Raw genomic sequence first — 20626 nt, 5'->3', positions numbered from 1 at the left:
ATATGCGAACTCATTCATATTTTGAATCTCCAACTGACTGACACTGTATTTTCTGCAACCAAGTTATATAGCACATTTTAACGTTTGTTACTGATTATCATTTGCATCTGAGTCAGGGATTGTGTATCTCCACCTGAAGCTAGCTAATATTGAATATCTACTTCATAGACAATAAAGTACTTAAGAGTCAGTCAGCTACTTGATAGAGCCTTTTTCTGCTACTATTGATTTGCCATTTATTTTATATGTTTCAGGAGTACAATGTCACACTTCTATATGTACATAAAACTCACTGCATGTATCACCAGAGGAAGTTTTAGTACCCTCACAGTGTCATAAGAATCTCTCCTGCCTAACCTTTTATTCCTTTGCTAGAACCCCTGTGTCAAGCAACGTTTTTTATTACAGAACCTGTTATAATATGCTGTGTTTTTATTTATTTGCTTTTCTTAGTTATATTCTACATATGAGAGAAACTGTGGTGATTTGTTCTTCATTCTGTAATGTAGTTGACACCTCTTTGTAATCTTGCTGTTCTGAAAGACAAGACTTAATCTTTTTATTTATTTATTTATTCATTTTAGTAGCTGAGTAGAAGTCTATTGAATTTACATTCTACAATTTCTTTTCTATTATCTGTCCATAGGAATTTATTTATTTATTTATTTTACAAGACTACTGATCAGCTCTGAATTATGATAGTGTGGGGGATTGAACCTGGGACTCTGGAACCTCTGGCATGAGAGTTTCTTTGCACAACCATTATGCTATATACCACCGCCCTATTTCCTGGTCTTTAAGGGTCAACCAGTAACTGTACTCATAGGTTATATGTATGATGTACATATAGAGAGTGAAAATTTAAACCTATTTATCAATATTTTTATTTCTCTCAGATGACAAGTTCTATAGCCACTAACAAGAAACAGTAAATTGGATACCAGAGACCTTATATGCTTTGTTTTCTATTTAGAAGTCAATTTACAATAAAATAGAAAATATGTAATGTTCTCAGAATAAAGCAGTTGGATGGTATTCTAACAATAGCAAGAAAACATATTCCTGCTTTTCCTAAAAAGGCTTAATGCTTTCTGACTTCTAGTCATCAGTGATAACTTTGTGGGGAGCAATAGGTGGGCAAAAGGTGGATTAGAGATAATAAGTGTCCTGTTGCCCCAGATATCTCCACCCTGTTGTTAAGGATAGACACAGTTTATTGAGCCATCGAGAGCACTATGCTGTGGAAAAATACAGCTCTAAATATAATTCAAAAGGACACTTTTCACTTTAAGAATCTTGCAGATATAGCTGTTCAATTTTAGTTCTGCATGGAGTAAATTAGGCATTGTAGTTACTCAAGTTGATTAGATAAAGAGGCATAAGTTAAAATTAGAAATAAGGAGAAATATCTAGGGAGCATCACTGTTATTATAAATATTTATTTATTTACTTATTTTGAATATGAACAGAGAGAAATTGAGAGGGAAGGGAACAGAAAGAGGGAGAGAGAAACCTGCAGCCCTGCTTCACCACTTGTGGAGCTTTTCCCCTGCAGGTGGAGACCAGGGCTTAAACCTGGGTCCTTGTGCACTGTAATGTGTACACTTAGCCAGGTGTGCCACAGTCTGGTCCCCTTAGCTGTTTATTTAATAGATTTAATAGGGAAGTTCTATGTACCTGTCTACAAAGAAAATATATATATGGCTATGTACATACTCAATACAGTATTATAAAATTTCATTTTAATTTCATAAACAATTATTAATAGTATTTCAAAATACACTTATGCACTGAATGTTAACACAAAATAGAAAGTTGTATGCACATTCAATAGTAGGATTAAAAGGCATGTAATATGTTCTTAAGTTGATATTTATTTTATAGAATAAAACACCATTGCAACTGTGTAGTAATCCAGACACTTTTCTGCTAAATCAGACTACCCAGTGAGAGCATTCATTTGTCTTTGTCTACATAAGGACTGCATTTCCTCTTCTTCTAGTTCAAAAGTTGGGTTTGTTTTCTACTCCTCTCTGAAACATTACAATAATTCACATACTCTTTCACCTTTAGTTCTATGTCAAATTACTCTAAAAAATTAGCTTCTGGTCCTCTCACATTGTACAACAGAAGGATTTTTAACCCTGCTACTAAATGAAGTCTTCGTATAATAAAAGTTACTGTAGGAGCCTCTGGTATGAACGTCTTTTTTACATAACCATTATGCTATCTTCCCTGCCTCCTCTCTCTCTTTCTTCCTGAAAACATGGACCTGGAGTGAGGAGCCCTAATAATAGCCAAACTGATAAAGAAAAAAAAATAAAAAGGAAAAAAACAAAACTGGAGACACAAACAACCTATATTAAAAAATGACATATGAACCACCATTTCAGAAAAAGTGACAAGGAATGGTGAAGTCACACAGGTGTGAGGTCACTGCTCTGCAAAAATTAGCAAATTAATTAATTAGTGTCCTAGCAAACATGACTCCTTTCATCCAAACTCTAAAATTTGGTTAAAATAAAATTAAACCTAAAATTATCATTTTTTTGTAATTGCCAGGGCTTCACTGCACTAACCTGACCTTTTTTGAGAAAAAAAAGGGAGGGGCAGAAGCTGAGAGGGGTGTAGGGAAGAATGTCACAGCACTATAGCTTCCTGCAGTGCACTGAGGGTCTGGCCTGTTCCTGTATTGTGTAAGATGAAGCAGGTGCACTATCCAAGTGATTTTGTCAGCCCAAATATCTTTAAATGTTTTAAATCTTCAAGGCTATAATCACATGCCTTTTTTTGTTCTTTCCTAACATTCAATCTTTATTATTCTGGACTTCAAAGTATATTATCTTTTTGCTTTAGTAAAGAGCTTCTGGTTTTTATAAAAATCTTCTATCCTTATTGAGATACAAGTGACAGAAGGCACTGTAAATATAAAGAGTAACAAGTAATTGTTACATAAACATATAGCAAAGTTATTACAACAATTGAGAATTTTTATTTAATTTTCTTTATATTTTTTTCTGTGATTAGAGCTTGTTAATCTGCTCTTATAACAAAATGTTTAGTAACTGCTGGGCTAGCATGGGGGTGCCTCTTCCCGGGCATGTACTCTCTGGGTTGGAGAGAACTCGACTGGAGCCAGTCTGGGCTGCTACTCACTCAGCAATACGGGAAAGAAGACTCATGAACTCATGGCAGAGTGGCAATGCAATGTCTTTATTGATCAGAGAACCAACGCTTTTAAACGGTAGACCCGGAAGTGGCAAGTAGGAAACAGAAATGGCTAGGAAGGGGGTGGAGAAAGGCAAAAGTAGGCTGGAAAGGTAGGAACTTCCTTAGCAACTGTTGTGAGGATTTTAACTGGTAGGATTAATATTACCCTGCAGGCAGGCAGGGAGGGTCTCGAGGTAGAAAGAAGATAGATCAAAGTAGTGGAATGGGTGGGGATCTCTCACGCAAAACAATGATTATGTAGATAGGCCATATTATCAGGAACGCAGGGTGCTTTGTGAGGCTCCTCACAATTACCCAATATCTCCCCCTTTCCTTTTATCTAATGCCATAATATCAGGAATGTGGGGTGCTTTGTGAGGCAGGGAGTCTGATAGGACTAGGCACACCTTTGGGGTTACTCCTGTCCTTCCTTGCTCAACCTCTCAGTAGAGAGAATAACAGGATAGATGCACTCCTCAGGTCAAGCCCTGCCAAGCTCAGCCACATCCTCATAATTTCCCAACAGTAACAATTCAAATTACTTTACTATGAATTACAGAATAAAAGGATTTTAATTACTAGGAACATATAACATTTCAAGATTGCATCATTAAGACATAAGATATCTGAACAGTACACTAATGAAACAGTTAAATAAAAAATCAGAATTATCTCCCCCAAAAGGTCCCACTTCCATTGATTTCACCAGTGAGTAACACCCAGAGATGCCTTGTCCTTCTCATTATATATACATATATTAATATATCTGATATCATATATATTGTGTATATATACTTTGTAAGAATCACACAACAAAATACAAGTCTATCTATCAAAACTAGATATAATAAACAAATGAAAAACCAAATAAGGAAACATGCAGGTGGACTAAAAATGACTGCCTGGGAAGATGGTTTCAGAATTCAAAATAGGGCTAGAAAGCTGGATTACCAAAAGTTACTAAAATCATAGACCCTTTGGAACATACCAGAAATAAACTTCCTAGTTTCTTCCCACCCTACGATTTCTGTTCTCATCTGCTCTATTTCTTTCTTTCTTTCTTTTTTTTTTTTTTTGGTTCCTATTTATTAAACATGTTGTCTGGCTCTATATCTTACCACCTTTCAGCCATCAAGTTACAGATGCTACCATGACACCATCCTGACTTCCCTGGGCAGATGACCTCACCAATGTATCCTGGAACCCCACCTCCCCAGAGCCCTGCCCCACTAGGGAATGACAGAAACAGGCTACAGGCTGAGGGTATGGATCCACCTGCCAACACTCATTGATGTTATTTTTTGCAGAGAAGCAATTACAGAAGCAAGAACCCCCACCTTCCACACCCCATAAAGATATTTAGTCCATTCTCCCAAAGGGGAAGAAGTGTTTGGTGAAAATGACTAAAGGGCTCTGAACTCCTATTCCATCAGGACCAGAGAGAGAAGAGGAATAAAAGAAGGACATTAAGAAGTAATAGGTAAAGTTGTGATCTAGAAAGGAAGAGAAGGCAGGGCTATAAAAAATGGGCAAATATATATAGAGACGATAGTCAACCCACGTCCGTGACCTTAGGAGAATTACTATAGTTTCCAGTGGAAAAAATTGGGACACAGAACTCTGGTGGTAGGAACAGTGTGGAATTATACACCTTTTATCTAATAATTGTGTAAATCAATATTAAGTCACTAAATTTTAAAAACACCAGATAAGTAACTGAGACTGTAAGATATTACAAGGCTTTAACACTATAAGAAAATAAATACATAACTATAGGTCAGTGTTATAACAAGCATATTCTGGTTTGACTGATCAATGTTATTATTTGCGTGGGAGAAGGAGGTGTGGAAGGTAGATTTTGTCTATGATTTAATCCTTATTCTCTACTACTTTTTATATTTTACACTTTGTTACTTCTAACTGGTATTTTTCAAGTACTATCTCCAACATTATTTTTCTATATTTATTTACTTTCCCTTTTGTTGCCCTTGTTTTTTATTGTTGCTGTAGTTATTGGTGTTATTGATGTTGTCATTGTTAGATAAGACAGAGAGAAATGGAGAGAGGAGGAGAGCAATACACCTGCAGACCTGCTTCACCGCCTGACTAGGATCCTTACTATCTACGGTCCTTGTGCTTTGCACCACGTGTGCTTAACCAGCTGTGCTACCGCCCAACTCCCCTCCAGCAATATTTTAATATCATGAAGTAATCTGTTTTCATAATTGGATTTGTTCATGTCTCTTCAATATAGTTAGTAGTGAACTTTAGATCTTCCTACTATGAAACAGAGGTATTTTTTTTAATTTGGCTCATAATAGAATAAACCTGTATTCACTATAACATTTAATTTTTTTATTTCCTTTATTTTCTACATTCTCTGACAATGAAATAATTTAATTTTGGAGTCTTGTTCCTTTCCCCTTTTATATATCTAACAATGATCATTTTTCTTAAGGTATTCCAGCACCATAATTTTTATTTCATTATCCATTAAGACTGTTACATCTTGCAAATTCCAATTTGTATTGGAAAAGAAATTTACCACAATGATGGAATTTTATCACATGTTCTTGTGTTTTAATTTTCCCCAAATTAATAATAATCCTTTATTATTAATTTATCATATCTTATATTGTTAGACAGATTTAATTTTTAATTTTTTATTTATAAAAAGGAAATATTGACTGAACCATAGGATAAGAGGGGTACAAATTCACACAATTCCCACCACCAGAACTCTGTATCCCATCCCATCCCCTGACAGCTTTCCTATGCTTTAACCCTCTGGGAGTATGGACCCACGGTCACTGTGGGATGCAGAAAGTGGAAGATCTGGCTTCTGTAGTTGCTTCCCCTCTGAACATGGGCATTGACAGGTCGATCCATACTCCCAGCCTGCCTCTCTCTTTCCCTATTGGGGGAGGGCTCTGGGGAAGCAGAGCTCCAGGACACATTGGTGGGATCCTCTGTCCAAGAAAGTCAGGTTGGCATCATGCTAGCATTTGGAACCTGGTGCTGGAAAGATAGTTAACATATAAAGCCAAACAAATTGTTGACTAATCATGAACCTAAAGTTTTTAATATTTTTAATATGCCATCCACTCCCTCCTTGCCTCACGGGTTTATGATGAGAAATCTAATGAAGCCTGATGGTTCTGTTCTGCCTTTGTATGTGACCTTCATTCTGGTATGTGACCTTGGAAACCTACAATATTCTGGATAGCTTTACAATGTGTCTTGGTGTATGTCGAATTCAAAAATTTAGATGTGTGTTCACCTTCTAGGATACTTATATTCTGAACATTGCTTAGGTTTGAAAAATATTCTGTTAAAATTTATTTGAATATGTTTTCCACTCTTCTTGGCCTCTCTTTTTCCTTAGGAGTCCCAATAACTCTGACGTTCATCTTTCTTTTTTTTTTATTTTTTAAATATTTATTTAATTTATTTATTCCCTTTTGTTGCCCTTGTTGTTTTTTATTGTTGTAGTTATTATTGTTGTTGTCGTTGTTGGATAGGACAGAGAGAAATGGAGAGAGAAGGGGAAGACAGAGAGGAGAAGAGAAAGATAGACACCTGCAGACCTGCTTCACCACCTGTGAAGCGACTCCCCTGCAGGTGGGGAGCCGGGGTTTGAACCGGGATCCTTATGCCGGTCCTTGTGCTTTGCGCCACCTGCGCTTAACCCGCTGCGCTACAACCCGACTCCCGATGTTCATCTTTCTAATGGAGTGTGCTATGTCACAGAAAAGTGCTTCTTCTTTTTTTTGTTTTTCTCTTTTTCCCACAAATCTTTCTTCTCAAAGAGTTTTAAATTCACAGAGTGTGGTGGTTGATATTCTCTCTTCCACCCAAGTAAGTCTATTTCTGAGGCCTCTTGCCTCAGCTCAAACTGCATTAAAAGTGTTCTTTGGGCCCTGCAGCTCTGTTTGGAGTTTTTTGCTGTTATTTTTTTTCTTGGACTTTGTAATTCTTTGATAAAATGATCTCTGAACTCTTGAGTGTTAACTTAAGTTTCTTGAATTGATTCCATAATGAGTTTTCTGAACTTTCCATCATTTTTTCTAGATCTGTGTTTGTGTGTACTAATGATTGTCTGTGTAATTCTGTTTAGTGTGGCTAAATAGCCTGTTACGCCAGCAGGAGGCACTGTGGCTAAGGTGTTTGATTGCCTTGTTGATAATATTTTGCTGCTGGAAGGGAGATTTTATCCTGAGTCACCAGACTGGGTCAGTGACTTTATGTCAATACAGGGTCTCCCTGCCGCTGTTCCATCCTCTATAGGGCAACAACACTGGAAATTCAAGAAAACACAGCTGTAAATTGTGAATTTTTTCTTTTTTCTTTTCTTTCTTTTTTTTTTTTTTAAGATTTTTGTTGCTTAAACTCAGACCTAGAAGTAGTGCACCTCAACCCCAACCTCCCAATTTGATGCCTTCCATCCGTGAGGACCAGATTTTAGTCCTGGGAATGGCTCCTTCATGTGCTTTTCATCCGCAAACCACACATGTCTGTAATCACCTATTGCTTAGGCAATTTTTTCTTCCTTCCTTCCTTCCTTCCTTCTTTCCTTCCTTCCTTTCTCCCTCCCTCTCTCCCTCCCTTCCTTCCTTCCTTTCCTTCTTTCTTTTTTTCTTCCTTTCTCCCTTTCTTTTTTTTTTTTTAAGTTGTTTCTTTAACTCAGACCTAGAAATGGTTCCCCTCAGCTGCCAAGCTCCCAGTTTTGTGACAACCATCTCTGAGTAGGGCCTTTTAGTCTTGAGAATCTCTCTTTCACCCTTTTCCTGACCACACATGTCTGGTCACTGGTGGCTTGGTGAGACTCTAAAGAAATCCTGGTTGTATTTTGCCAAATTTTCAAGTGAGTTTTGCTGCTTTTTCTAGTTGACCAGGGTTTTTTGAGTTGGTAATTTTCTCTTGATCTATACTCAAGGGGGGGTGGGGGGCGGGGGTAGGGTTGGGATGGGACATAGTCTTTTGGTGGTGGGAATGGGGAATATATAAATAAAAAAATCTATATTCTGATGATTGCTTCTGTTATCTTTCATCTCCAACATGTTACCTTACCCATCTTGTTATTTCAGAATTGTATATGTCTAACTCTAGAACCTAATAGTCTACATTTCTTTGCTAAGATTGATCATCTGTTTAATTATTGATATCATATTTGCCTTCAAATATTTGACTAAATTCATCTCTTTAGACATATGTAGAATGACTGCTTCAAATCGTTCTCTGCTCATTTTAATATCTGCACTTACTAGGAGTAAGATTCTACTGTTTCTTTAATGTATTTTTAGTTTATTTTTTTGCCTACATGTGAATCACACTCTGTTTCTCTGCAGATCTAGTGCTTTGGCTCTTATTGATATTTGTACACATTAATGAATTTGTTGTAATGATAGTAGACAATATACTCCTTAGGAGTATGGAAATTGTGTTTTAGTTGTCAGTTCAGTTGACCAGAATCAAACACAAATCACAAATCATAAAGAGGCTTGTTTTTAAACTTTTCCATTGATGAATTAATTAGTATGGAGCCTGATCGTTGTTAAAACTCATGTACAAAATTTGACAGGTTTTCTTGCTTTTCAGGATATCTTTGATTTCAGACTCTGCTGGTTCTGAACTTGATTGTATTACTTTTAGTTTTTCTTTACACAAGACATTCATAATTAGAGAATGTGCTTGTTTTCAAAAAGCATCAAATTTACAAGCACCCTATTGTTCTAAATTGTAAAAGTAGTTTCTTCCCTGCTCTTTCCTTTTCTTTCTGTGTGATGTTTGAGGTGTCTTTTTTTTAATTTTTTTTTTATTTAAGAAAGGATTAACAAAACCATAAGGTAGGAGGGGTACAACTCCACACAATTCCCACCACCCAATCTCCATTACCCACCCCCTCCCCTGATAGCTTTCCCATTCTCTATCCCTCTGGGAGCATGGACCCAGGGTCATTGAGGGTTGCAGAAGGTAGAAGGTCTGGCTTCTGTGATTGCTTCTGGCTTTGACTGGTCGGTCCATACTCCCAGTCTGCCTCTCTCTTTCCCGAGTAGGGTGTGTCTCTGGGGAAGCTGAGCTCCAGGACACATTGGTGGGGTCTTCAATCCAGGGAAGCCTGGCCAGCATCCTGATGGCATCTGGAACCTGGTGGTTGAAAAGAGAGTTAACATACGAAGCCAAACAAATTGTTGAGCAATCATGGACCCAAAGCTTGGAATAGTGGAGAGGAAGTGTTAGGGGGGTACTCACTGCAAACTCTAGTGTACTTCTGCTTTCAGGTATATATTTTGCAGTAGTTTATGGATACGTGTACACATAAGCTCTCTCTCACAGAAACTGGTGTATATCTAGGTTATGGGACTTTGTTAGAAAGTGAACCACCTGAGATGAAATTAGAGTATTCTATAAAAGGAAAGGTCTCACCCGAGTAATGAAGCTGAAGGGTTGTCATTCCACACGTGAAGTCTCTGGACACAGTCTGAGGTGAAGCATGTTGAGGTGGCAATCTTTGCGTTGGTTATGTTGTGATCGGCGGATGCAATATTATTTGGTATGGATTGGGAGATGCATACGGGAAAGTGGGCCGTATCCAAGGTTTCCAGGACTGGGGGAAGTAGGGGCTCTATAGTGGAGATGTGAGGTTCCTGCTGTAATTTGACCAGGTCCTGCTTTTAGTTTCCCTTTCAGATCTTCTTACTCAACTTCTGTTGATTAGTGGGATCATCCCATACTCATCTTTATCTTTCTGACTTAGTTCACTTAACATAATTCCTTTTAGCTCTGTCCAAGATGGGTCAGAGAAGGTGGGTTCATTGTTCTTGATAGCTGCATAGTATTCCTTTGTGTATATATACCACAGCTTTCTCAGCCACTCATCTGTTGTTGGGCACCTGGGTTGCTTCCAGGTTTAGCTATTATGAATTGTGCTGCTATGAACATAGGAGTACACACCTCTTTTTGGTTGGGTGTTATGGAGTCCTTGGGGTATAACCCCAAGAGAGGAATTACTGGATCATATGGAAGGTCCATGTCTAGCCCTGTGAAAGTTTTCCAGACTGCTCTCCACAGTGGCTGTACCAATTTACATTCCCACCAGCAATGTAAAAGGGTTCCTCTGTCCCCACATCCTATCCAGCATTTGTTGCTGCTGTCCTTTTTTTTTTTAATTTTTTATTTAAGAAAGGATTAATGAACAAAAACATAAGGTAGAAGGGGTACAACTCCACACAATTCCCACAACCCAATCCCCATAATCCCCCCCCTCCCATGGTAGCTTTCCCATTCTCTAGCCCTCTGGGAGCATGGACCCAGGGTCATTGAGGGTTGCAGAAGGTAGAAGGTCTGGCTTCTGTAATTGCTTCCCCGCTGAACATGGGCATTGACTGGTCGGTCCATACTCCCAGTCTGCCTCTCTCTTTCCCTAGTAAGGTGTGTCTCTGGGGAAGCTGAGCTCCAGGACACATTGGTGGGGTCTTCAATCCAGGGAAGCCTAGCCAGCATCCAGGTGGCATCTGGAACCTGGTGATTGAAAAGAGAGTTAACATATGAGGCCAAACAATTTGTTGAGCAATCATGGATCCCAAGCTTGGAATAGTGGAGAGGAAGTGTTAGGGAGGTACTCACTGCAAACTCTAGTGTACTTCTGCTTTCAGGTATATATTTTGCAGTAGTTTATGGAGACGTGTGCACATAGCTGCTGTCCTTTTTGATGTATGCCATTCTTACAGGAGTGAGGTGGTATCTTAGTGTTGACTTAATTTGCATTTCTCTGACAATCAGTGGCCTAGAGCAGTTATTCATATGTTTCTTAGCTTTTTGGATCTCCTCTGTAGTGAATATTTTGTTCATATCCTCTGCCCATTTTTGGATGGGGTCATTTGCTTTTTTGGTGCTAAGTTTGCTGAGCTCTTTATATATTTTGGTGACTAGTTTCTTGTCTGATGTATGGCATGTGAAGATCTTCTCCCATTCTGTGAGGGGTCTCTCTGTTTGTTTAATAGTTTCTTTGGATGTGCAGAAGCTTTTCAATTTGATGTAGTCCCATTGGTTTGTTTCTGCTTTAGTCTTCCTTGCAATTGGGTTTGCTTCATCAAAGATATCCTTGAGGTGTAGGTGGGAAAGTGTTCCACCAATGTTTTCCTCTAAGTATTTGATTGTTTCTGGTCTGACATCTAGGTCTTTGATCCATTTGGAGTTGATTTTTGTTTCTGGTGAGATAAAGCAGTTCAATTTCATTCTTCTGCATGTTACAACCCAGTTTTCCAAGCACCATTTATTGAAGAGAACCTCCTTTTCCCATTTAATCCTTTGGGGCCCCTTATCAAAGATTAGATGTCCATAAGTGTTGGGATTTATTTCTGGGCTTTCAATTCTGTTCCACTGGTCTGTGTGCCTATTTTTGTTCCAGTACCATGCTGTTTTGATGATGATGGCTTTATAATATAGTTTAAGGTCTGGGAGTGTGATGCCTCCATTTCTGTTTCTTTTCCTCAGGATGGTTTTGGCAATTCTAGGTGTGTTCAGGTTCCAGATAAATGATAGTAGTTTTTGTTCTATTCTCTGAAAGAAGCTTGGTGGAACTTTGAAGGGTATTGCATTAAATTTGTATATGGCTCTGGGGAGAATATTCATTTTGATGATATTTATTCTTCCAATCCATGAGCTTGGGATATCTTTCCATTTCTTGGTATCAGTTTCTATTTCCTTGAGTAGCGACTCATAGTTTTCAGCATACAAGTCTTTCACTTCTTTGGTCAACTTTATTCCTAGGTATTTGATTGACTGAAACAGTAAAGGGGAGTGATTTCTGGATGTCTTCTTCTTCTTCAGATTTAGTGTTTGCATAAAGAAATGCCACTGATTTTTGTACATTGATTTTGTAGCCTGATACCTTGCTATATTGCCTAATAACCTCCAGTAATTTTCTGGATTCTTTAGGTCTTTCTATGTATACTATCATATCATCTGCAAATAGTGAGAGCTTGACTTCCTCCCTTCCAATCTGTATTCCTTTGATTTCTTTCTCTTGCCTGATTGCTATGGCAAGAACTTCCAATACTATGTTGAAGAGTAACGGTGACAGTGGACAGCCCTGTCTAGTCCCCGATCTGAGGGGGAATGCTCTCAACTTCTGTCCATTGAGTATGATGTTGGCTGTAGGTTTGCTATATATAGACTCCACTATCTTGAGGAATTTCCCATCTATTCCCATTTTTTGTAGAGTTTTGAGCATGAATGGGTGTTGGATCTTGTCAAAGGCTTTCTCTGCATCTATTGAGATAATCATGTGGTTTTTGGCTTTGCTTTTATTGATGTGTTGAATGACATTGATTGACTTATGGATGTTGAACCAGCCTTGCATTCCTGGGATGAATCCCACTTGGTCATGATGAACAATCTTTTTGATATGTTGCTGTATCCGGTTGGCCAAGATCTTGTTTCATATTTTGGCATCTATGTTCATCAGAGATATTGGTCTGTAGTTTTCCTTTTTTGTTCTGTCTCTATCAGCTTTTGGTATTAGGGTGATGTTGGCTTCATAGAAGGTGGAAGGGAGTATTCCTGTTTCTTCAATCTTATGGAAAAGCTTAAGAAGTATGGGTATTTACTGTTTCCTGAAAGTTTTGTAGAATTCGTTTGTGAAGCCATCTGGTCCAGGACTTTTGTTGTTGGGAAGATTCTTAATAACTGTTTCAATTTCTTTGTTTGTGGTTGGTGCATTTAGATTTTGTAGTTCTTCTTGGTTCAGTGAGGTGTCTTTTATACATGCATAATGTAACTATATGCTAGGGACCTGGAGAGTCTATGTTCTGAAGGGGTCTGGTAGAAATTCTAGTTCTGACGGATGTCTAGATGTTTTCCAGACTTGAACAATAATGTCTGGTACCACTGACTGATAAATATATTCTCACTACAATTTCTACTTCTCCAGTGCTACTACCTTCAGCATAGTCTTGGAGAGAGAATACACCAGAAGTTGAAAACTCAGTTCCAGTTCTGCCTGTTGCTGGAGACTGTCTAATGTATATAAGCACATAGTCAGAATTCTCTATATTTCTGTAACTGAGGTAATTTTTTATGAAACTATTTATGTGTTAGGGGAATAGTTCACACCTCTTCAAAGTATGTGTTGCTATAGCTCACCAAAGTATCAGTCTCTTCTACCACAGAATGTTAGACACCCCACTTTTCCTCCTTGATGATCAGTCAAAGGCTGAAGGTCTGTTTATGCTGGTCTTGGTTAGCTTCCTTGCTTTCTTTCTTTGAGTTGTCTTTATGTGTGTGTGTGTGTGGGGGGGAGGTGTTGGGACCATTTCACATAAATGTCCCATCAGTAGACAAGTTGGAGATGCATTTATCTTTTATAATTCATGAACCAGGCTCTAGGGATTCTAATGGCATTCTTACTGATTACCAAGTTAGATATAAAAACAGTGATATTATACAGATGATGTGGCTATTTTAATTATATGCAAATATTTTGTTTATATACACTTAATAAGGGCATATTTATGACAGCTTAAACTCGGGACTTCTTTACTGTTCCCAAATATCCTCTGATACTAGCGGTTTTGTTTGCTCTTGCACTAATGAGAGTTGCATGGTGAATAGGAACCTACAGGAAAGGGTTATCACACTTAAACTGACTATAAGTTTAGTCACTAACCTATATATTTATATATTAACATTGAAAAAGCATTGACTTCAATTAGAATATTTTCAGAGGGAGTCGGGAGGTAGCACAGTGGGTTAAGCACAGGTGGTGCAAAATGCAAAGACCAGTAATGTCCTGGTTCAAGCTCTGGCTCTCCACCTGCAGGGGAGTCGCTTCACAAGTGGTGAAGCAGGTCTGCAGGAGTCTATCTTTCTCTACCCCTCTCTGTCTTCCCCTCCTCTCTCCATTTCTCTCTGTCCTATCCAACAATGATGACATCAATAACAACAACAACAATAATAGCATCAATGATAACACAACAAGAGCAACAAAAGGAAAAAAAAATAGCCTCCAGCAGCAGTGGAATTGTAGTACAGGCACTCAGTCCCAGTGATAACCCTGGAAGGAAAGTTAAAAAATGAAATAAAAAAAGAATATTTTTAGAATAAAAACACCAGGCACAAAAATCCTTGAAGAACCCAATATTTTGACAAAAAATATTTGCTACAGTTTATAGATTTATATATTAAAATCAACATAAATTTATATGAAAAATGTGTCAACAAAGGCAAACATAACATAGCAAGTAACTATATTTTTTAAAAAGAAATACGACACTTCCACATCCCTAAGTGTAATTAAGAGGCTTGGCTCCCAACTCCTTTGGTCTAATAACAATAAGGAGAAGTCACACTTAGAGGAGCATTTGTAGTATTATACTGCAGAGCTCAAGGAAAATACTGAAAACATATACAGAATAGTACATGCCTTTCTCTGCATGGAGCTCTGGATTTGAGCCTTCCAGGGTGGCACATGGGTGATAAAGCAGTGCTATCATGCCTCTCCTCTCTCTCCATCTCTTTTTTTCTCTCCTCCCCTTTCTCAAAGAAATAAAGAATTAAAATTTTGCCTGTGAGTCTGTTTAGTGGTAGTATCATGTATTCATGAGGCACTGGACTCATTTCCTGGGATCACACAAAAATAAATAAGTACAACAATTTTAAATAAAAGCTTAATTGACTCTGTTTCTTTTCAAAGGAGATCCATATAAATTAATTTTTCAATATATACAGTAAATTATTTTTCATTCCATGAAGATGGAAAAAATGGTTTTAAATCCTTTAGATATCTTTGTCAGACTCTGCCAAATTCCTGGAGTCTTGGTTACTTACTTCTGCAGTCCAACTCGGTAAGTGACCTATTTTTTTTTTTTACTACAGATATGTTCTCCAGAAGTTTGTATTACAGTCAACACTTTTGATATTTTCACACCATTTTAACTCCAAGTTGGCATAAATAGTGATGTTCTCGCACCATTCTGAGATTTTGAATTTCAGAAAAGAAAAAAATACCAGCATAAAATACCCTTTTCTCTAAAGAAGAAAAAAATCAGTGATGTAGTATGCAGATGTTAAGATTATAGAAAGAGAGGAAAATATATCCATATATTAATAATCCACTGATTTCTCCCTGGGCATGATAGCCTAGTGTTTCTCTTGTAATAATAGATCAAGGACGTAGATAGATTATTTGGAGCCAGAGGACATCTCCACAGCAACAAAATATCATCGCAATTGACAAACAGCACATAATGACAATAGTAAATGATGTTTGGGTTAGGAAGAATTCCAGTCAGGCAAGCACTGTGATCAGAGGTAGGGCAATCATAAAATTTATTGTTCAAGGACACCTCTAAGGGAGACATACTCTGTGACCTGGAAGCTGGTACACAGTAGTGGACTGAAAATAATGAGTTCCTGAGTCTGAACTTGACATTGCATGTGCTATGGTGATGCTCCAGCTTTCTCCTCCTTTCTCTCATGTTAATGAATAAATAAATCTCAAAAAGAAAGAAAGAAAGAAAGAAAGAAAGAAAGAAAGAAAGAAAGAAGAAAGAAAGAAGGAAGATAGAGAGAAAGAAGACAGAGAGAGGCACTGGGTGGTGGCACACTCACTGGAGTACACATGTTGCCATGCACTGAAGATCAGTGAGTAAGTCCCCCGTTCACACCTTCAAAGAAGACACTTTCTATGTAGAAACTACATGGGTCTCTACATCTCTCTATGTCCCTCTGTCTCTCACTTTCTATCCAAAAAAAAATTTTTTTTTTAAGGAAAAAAATGGCCAGAGGGAATGGTGGAGTCCTATTGCAGGCACTGGAAGACCTTCAAAAGCTAGTACCTACCACTGCTGTTTTGGGATGTGGCCAAGCTCAAGAACCACACCAGACATAACCAGTTATTAAAACGGCACAGAAATAGTATCAACAATCTCCAACCACAAAACCATGACTCACTGGAGGAGGTGAGCCTCGTATTCCTAAGTAACATGTATTTTGCCAAGAAATACAAAAGGTAGAATCTGAAGAAGGTGCAGACCAGTACAACTCAGCACATGAGTGCATGTGCTGAGGCTGCTAAGAGCCTTATACAGCCCCAGGAAGCCAAGGCAACATCCCAATGGACAGCAGCTAGCAGAGTAACGGACATGCTTACCCTTCCCTTCCCTTCCCTTCCCTTCCCTTCCCTTCCCTTCCCTTCCCTTCCCTTCCCTTCCCTTCCCTTCCCTTCCCTTCCCTTCCCTTCCTTTCCCTTCCCTTCCCTTCCTTTCCCTTCCCTTCTCTCTCCTCCCATTCCCTTCCCTTCCCTTCCCTTCCCTTCCCTTCCCTTCCCTTCCCTTCCCTTCCCTTCCCTTCCCTTCCCTTCCCTTCCCTTCCCTTCCCTTCCCTTCCCTCCCCTCCCCTCCTCTTCCCTTCCCTCCCCTCCTCTTCCCTTCCCTTCCCTTCCCTTCCCTTCCCTTCCCTTCCCTTCCCTTCCCTTCCCTCCCCTCCCCTTCCCTTCCCTTCCCTTCCTTTCCCTTCCCTTCTGTCTCCTCCTATTCCCTTCCCTCCCCTTCTCTTCCCTTCCCTTCCCTTCCCTCCCCTCCTCTCCCCTCCCCTCCCCTCCCCTCCCCTCCCCTTCCCTTCCCTTCCCTTCCCTCCTCTTCCCTTCCCTTCCCTCCTCTTCCCTTCCCTTCCCTCCTCTTCCCTTCCCTTCCCTTCCCTTCCCTTCCCTTCCCTTCCCTTCCCTTCCCTTCCCTTCCCTTCCCTTCCCTTCCCTTCCCTTCCCTCCCCTCCCCTCCCCTCCCCTCCCCTCCCCTCCCCTTCCTTTTTCTTTCCTCTTTTTTCCTCTCCTTTCGTTTCCTTTCCTCTCCCTTTTCCTCTCTTCCCCTCTCCTCTCCTCTCCTCTCTCCCCTCCCCTTCCCTTCCTTTCTTTCCTTTCCCTTGCCTTCCCATCTTCTCTCTTTCTCACTTTCTCTCTCTACCTCCCTTCCTCTCTAATTCAATTAGATAGAGATGAATTGAAAGGGAAGGGAAAGGTAGAGGAGAGACACCTGCAACACTGCTTTAATACTCATGAAGCTTTCCCCCTGGAGGTCCTTGTGCATGGGATTATGCAAGTCCTAGTGAGTGCCCCACCACCTGCTCCTGTGTTTTTCAATTTTACCTTTGATTTTTAGGGAGATGTGCAGAGCAGGAAGGAACAGTATTCAGTCTCCACGGATTCCCCATCTGAACTGCAAGAAGTCACAGCAGGAATCAGTAAGGTGGCTTGCCTGGCTCTGTGGTGCTCTCCACTGAGGCTCAAGTCCTAGCTGACCATATGGGGTTTCTGTAACACTGGGGAGACTGGTGTTGTGCTGTCTCTCCAGCTCTCTCTGTATCTCTTTCTTTTTAGCATAATGGTTATACAAAGAGACTTTCATGCCTGAGGCTCTGAAGTCCCAAGTTCAATCTCCTGTGCCACCATAAGCCAGAGGTGATGAGTGGCCTGGTAAATAATAATAATAAATTCTAAGACATAAACTACAAAAATCTAACTTCAGTCATTTAATAATGACAATATGCCACTATGCAGGTACACTGAAAAGTTTAGGATTTTTAAGGTAATGCCAGAAACCATTGTGTTTATTTTACTCATAATTCATGAAGAAATTTGTCTTTATTATTTTATCTGAAAAATTTAAATATACAGTGTCATCTATAATGGATATTTTTTTTCTTATGGAATAATCAAAGTGCTATAAGAACTTAAGAATTGGGTGGAGGTGAGTAGCATAGTGGTTATGATGAAAGAGTTTGATTGCTGACACTCTGAAGTGACAAGTTCCATCCTCCAGAATCCAGAAACAACTGTGTTGTACTCTGGAAAACAGACACACAAAGGCCTTTAAGAGTATCATATTACTGGCTGCATTCATAATGCTTGTTCCTGATGGTCCAAAGAAATATATTGCATAGGGAGTCGGGTGGTAAGTGCAGGGGTTAAGCGCACGTGGCCAGAAGCTCAAGGACCAAGGACCAGCTTAATAATCCCGGTTTGAGCCCCCAGTTCCCCAGCTGCAGGGGAAGTCTCTTAACAGGCGGTGAAGCAGGTCTTCAGGTGTCTCTCTTTCTCTCCCCCTCTCTGTCTTTTCCCTCCTCTTTCCATTTTTCTCTGTCCTATCTAACAACGACGGTATCAATAATAACTATGACAACAATAATTTAAAAAAATAAATATATTACACAGTCTCTCAGCACTTCGTGCACTGTTAGTCTCCCACCTATTAAATAAATACTGGAATTGTATTGCCCCAAATCACTGTGATTGCCTTCCCCAAAGAAACAAACTCATGGTCCTCTCTCCTCCAGTCTCCACCCACAACTGGATAGGGCATCCAGAGTGACTCTCCTCCATGAGCTCTTTTGTGTTTTATTTTGCATGTCAAGGATTCATGGAAAAGCTTTTCTGTAAGTTCATACATACAGAAAGCTACTTCCTAAGAATTACCATTTCTTTCTTCTTATTGTTTGATTTTACAAGAAAAAAAAACAGCTTTCAAAAATAGAAACACAGTCTCTGTTCTCAGGGATTTTGTAAACAAACAAACAAACAAACAAATAAGACACTACAAATACTAGTAAGCTTTTCTGCCTTACAGTCTCATGGTTTTGTTAAAATCTGATCATTGATCCTCTCAATCTTCATCTTTCCAACCACTATTTTTTTTTCATTTAATGTGATTAAGAAAATCTCTCATTTCTCTTTTTTCAAGATTTAAGTTTCATTAAATTATTTTTGATATGCAGTTATGAGAACCAAACACAACATTTCGTCATTATGGTTCTGTACTGGCAAGAAAATAAACTCCTTTGCCCTTCTAGAATATGACCAATACCAATAAACTAAAACAGGGAGATATCATCTGTCTTAATCAGGATCTGGAAAAAAATATGACATATTAAACAAAACTTTCTTAAGCCACCACTGTGAAGCAAATATACTACAGAACTGAAATCAGGACAATAATTGTTTGAGGTTTCCACTTTAGAGAAATAAAATATTTTTAAGTCCATCCTACATACTTTATCCTTGCAAATAATTTTTGTCCACTTAAATGTTGCCTAGGAATAATTTTTTGAAACTGGTCCGTATTTTAAAGCAAGACATACAATAATTTCTATTTTTAACAGTATATTCTAAAAGAATGTGTACTGAAATATAAACAAGTGGAAGAGTTGGAAATAACCACATCATTGTTTTAGTCAAAGGAGGCTTAGGATTTATAATGCATACAGTGGATGTTACATATAAATGCAGCATCTTTTTTGCTCAGAAATACAGAGATACAGGTCCAGTGTATAAAGTTTGCACAGGCATTTATAAAAGCCCTTAAAAGGTCCATACAAACCAACTCTACCAAATATGGTTTGAGAGAATCTATTATTAAGAGAGGGATCAAAACAGACTGCTATTATGTCCAGTTAATCCCCTCCAAACAGGGTGGTATTCCTTCACCAAAGTAATTATTTGCACAGGAGAGAAAATAACAACCACATAGAGTAAATTAAAACTTTACCATCAGATGCTACCTCGATTGGTAAGCAGACTTCACTCTGCATTCAGTGACCAGCAAAAGAACCAAAGAAGGTTTTTTCTTCATTCTTAAAATATTTTTAATATTATTTGTTTCCCCCAGGTATCTTAACATAGTTATAGAACATTTCACATATCTCCTCCTTGATCTTGCCATATACATGTGAGCTCACTCCATGGATGTCTTTCAACAACCATTTTATTAAAAGGTGAGCAAATACATCAAGCACCCTCAGAATTTCTGTAGGCTGCACCTGAATGCACGTGCAAACACACATCAGATGACCACTGTCGTGTACAAACTGCTTGTTTAGGCTTTTTAAAATACGACGATCACATGTTTAAATGTCATGCTGGGATTTAGTTAACTAAAGTGGCAGGTTCTTAAGATGGAGAATTTATTATGTTGAAATTCTCCAAATGCAAGACGGAAAAAGAAAAAAAATGTCAACTTTTATTTATCTCCTTTATAAATACAAGTAATTTAGTCCTCCCAAAATACAGGCAGATTAGATGAGTTAGACAGTAGTCAATTCATTTTGCATAGGAATGGCTCATTAAAAAAAAAAAGGAGGCCTTGCATTTGTATTAAGCTCTGATTGGACAAAACACAAAATGAATTTACAGTGTCACTCAGAGATGTAGCAGGACTAATGAGGGAGGGATGATGCAGTGGAGGATGGGAACAGCTGTAGTATGTTCATTCATTCCTTCAGCTAGCACCGCTCACGAAATCCAAGGTGTCCCTCATTATGCATGTGTCCCAGGGGTATTCTTTAATATTTTAATAAATAACAACATCAGCCCAACAAGAAATTAATGAATAGTATCATTAATAATGAGCTGGAGTCTTTTAGTGAT

The sequence above is a fragment of the Erinaceus europaeus genome, chromosome 18 (genome assembly GCF_950295315.1).
Source record: "Erinaceus europaeus chromosome 18, mEriEur2.1, whole genome shotgun sequence".
Taxonomy (NCBI): Eukaryota; Metazoa; Chordata; class Mammalia; order Eulipotyphla; family Erinaceidae; genus Erinaceus; species Erinaceus europaeus.
This window is presented reverse-complemented; position numbering follows the sequence as displayed.